Raw genomic sequence first — 3524 nt, 5'->3', positions numbered from 1 at the left:
TAATAATACTATTATATGTAAATAATATATTTAATATATTTATAATATATTATAATATAATTAATATATTCTTGCATAATACATTTTTATATTATAATATAATCTATTTATTTAATATATTTAATATATTATAAATGTTTTATATTTTTGTATCAATTATCACATATAAATACATATTTTTCAGAAATTAAGTCATCGATCTCTTATTTATTACGTTGCATATACCTAATACAAGACGACAAATAAGAAAATTAAATTAGAATAATTTTTTCAAGTTTATAAATATATTCATTACAATTTCTATTAGGTCACTGAAGGGAATTGCAAAATAAGAACGCGCTTATATTGTAATATGCTAAGATATAGTGACAATAAAGACAATTAAATTCAAACAATTTTTTCACGTTTATTATATGAATTTAATTATATTTTTTTAAAGTCCCATCAATTGTGGTACAAAAAATGTTTTATATTGTAAGCAGAGTTTCGGCGACGCAGGGTGCACGACCACCCGATACTTCTCTCTTTGAGTTTCTTATTTTATATTATTTTATATATAATCTATATCTCGTAATTTGATTTTACTCTGAGAAAAATGTATTGAATTCGAATAAGTATTTATTTCGCAATACTGCCAAATTATTTATTTGAAACTAATAATATTGATTTAACGCGAAAAAAAATTTATTCGTAATAAATTTATTAGACAGTATTGAAATAAATATTTATTAGTTTAATAATTTTTTTTTTCAGTGTACAATATTTGAAGAGTTAGAAAATCTCGTAATTACATCTATATGTCAAACATGTTATGTCAAATTCAGAAGAGCAATATAAAAATCAGATTTCAAAGCACACAAGAATAAAGACACATCTTTGACGGTGAAACTTTTTTCCCATCTATGATTTTTCCCTCGGCAGGGAAGCAAATTGCTTGAATATATATTAGTTTCCCTCTGCGTGAATTTTTTGGCATGTTTGCCGACACACTTCGTGGTCCTGTAAAAACGACTTAATTAAGAAAAGAATAGATCACAAGATGCGAAAACCGATCCATCTTGACCACACTTGATTTACCTCTTTTTTCCTTTTATTTTTTAGGGATTAAAGAACAGTATTGTATTATGTCGAACAAAATAAAAATAGAAATATTTTCTATCCAATATTTTTTTCTTAAGAAGATGTTAACAGTGCGCATTTTCTATCTAAAATCGATCTTTTTTTCTCTATTTTATTTTTTTCTTGAATTCGTTTCTTTCTTCTTTTTGCAATCATTTTACAATATACGATACATATATACATATATACAGGGTCGATCTATACTTTTGTGGTTCTTCAGCTATATGATCTTAAAGAGGCCCTGTGTTTTTTACAAGCATCTCCCTTCTTCCTCTTTGCAGTTGTAAAAAAAACAGGACGCGCGTTGGGAATAATAATATGCAAATGTATTTTTTTATATATTTTTATATCTATTTATACAACTATTCTTGCGAAGGAATTAACGTATCATCTCCATAGTTACAAAATAAACAACTTTCGATATTTTAACTAAAATAGGAAAACTATAATTTCTTTTCGGCTGACCGCGAAACTATTGTAATAAATTTTTTTTATGATATAAGCATAAAAACCATAATTGATAAAAAATAGAAAAATATTTTTATGACAAAATACATTTTTATTATATTAATATCAATTTTATATTAACAAAAAATATATTAAAAATGTTTAAATGTTTTATATTTTGTCGAGGAGGCTCCTTATAATGTGTGTAATTTATGCGTAAATCCGGCACTGCATATATAGCTATACACACATGGGTTTTTCTATTTTTTCATGATATTATAAAACTCTTACTTATATTCAGGGTTGGGTAATAAGTGAATTAGTTAAAAGCTAAGAAAAGTTAATAACTTAGCTTAGTTAATTTAAAATGTATTAATTTTTAATTTCAACTTATTTTTGACCTTAAACTTATTAACTTTGTTTCTCAGTTATAAACGTATATTATTTTTGAAATAAAGTATTATTAATTTCTATGTTTATTTGTCATCAATTGTAATTACCAGAAAATATATTTCTATGTAAGAATTAAAATTTCTTTATTATAAATTTTAAAAGAATTACCAACAAAATTCTAATTTAATATAAATAATATTTTTAAAAATTAACTTTTGATTTAATTTCAGATTATTTAATCTTAACTATAACTGAGTTAATTTTTTGTTCATAAAACTTTTAACTTAACTAAATTAATTTTATAAGCAACTAATTTAAACTTAACTTAGTTTAAAAAATCATTAACTTATAATTCTACATTTTATTCCTTAATTTCTCAAGAATGGACGTTATAAATCGCGTATAATCTGACAATATCGATCTGCACAAATTTCGAAACACGTGCTCTTATTATTTACACTTTCACTCGCAAGTTTGTTTAATATATGTATATAAATTTTACTTTCCATTTTCCGTGTGATAAAAAAAAGAGACACGATTAACATTATCACAAAAAGCTTTTTCAAATCGACTCTCCAAACCTTGACAGATATTGACAGCATATTATCGCGCATTAGCATTAAACTAAATTAGCAATCATGCGCGAAGTGTGTGCTTTTGTATTTATATGTGCGACATATTTGCGAGCGAGACAGTTCGTTTCTTGCGCGGGACGGATATATATTAAACGCGCTCGCTTCCTGTACATAATTTTGCATGACAAAGACACGTGACAGTTGTTTGCGAAGATAGTGCGCGGATTTTTGCGCTCATCTGTGTTCCGTTCCCGAGAAATTAACGTATCGGATGATTTTTTTTTTACGACAGTTTAATTACCGTTACCCGATAATTTACCATAATTGTATCGTAGAACTGTTTAAGAACCAAATGCATCCGTGGAGGATCGTAAAAATGAAGATTCGGCGTTTTTAATAGTTGCGGAGTGCTGAATGGTGGAGATAGGTATATGTATATATTTTTTTTTTTTATTAATTGTAATAAATAATATATTTTTTTTATTTATTTTTTTTTATCGCGTTTTCTAATATATATATTAAACAGTTTTTTAATATATATATATATATATATATATATATATATTAATATATATATTAAATTTTTATATAAATATAAATTAAATATATATAAATATATATTAATAAGTATATTGTATATTAAAAAACGTGATAATTATATTAATATATTTTATATATATATATATATATATATATATATATATGTATATTAGAGAAACTAATAATATAAAACTATTTAATAATGAAACTAAATCAATATACTAATAAAAAAATACGATAAAAATGTAAATATATATATATATATATATATAAAGTAGAAAATGCATTTAAAAAATAGTATTGGTTCGATACACATGAATAAACATTAAGATAATTTTTTTACAAGGACACTTAACATTTCACGTCAAACAATATCGCAAACAATAAACGATAAAAATTTCACAAAGCGTATGTATATGAAAAGTAATAATAACGATGAAACAGACTTAT

General features: G+C 23.9%; 1 protein-coding gene across 1 annotated transcript in view; it reads left to right on the top strand.

Moving 5' to 3' along the window:
• The window catches only part of LOC114932829 (ribosomal protein S6 kinase alpha-5), a 48724-nt gene that overhangs the window by 18460 nt on the left and 26740 nt on the right, over positions 1–3524 (top strand). The gene's annotated exons all lie outside the window — the stretch shown is intronic.

Source organism: Nylanderia fulva, unplaced genomic scaffold (assembly GCF_048542155.1).
Source record: "Nylanderia fulva isolate GAGA-0341 unplaced genomic scaffold, ASM4854215v1 Scaffold34, whole genome shotgun sequence".
Lineage (NCBI taxonomy): Eukaryota > Metazoa > Arthropoda > Insecta > Hymenoptera > Formicidae > Nylanderia > Nylanderia fulva.
Note: the sequence above shows the minus strand (reverse complement) of the source record. Positions and strands in the feature narration are given on the sequence as shown.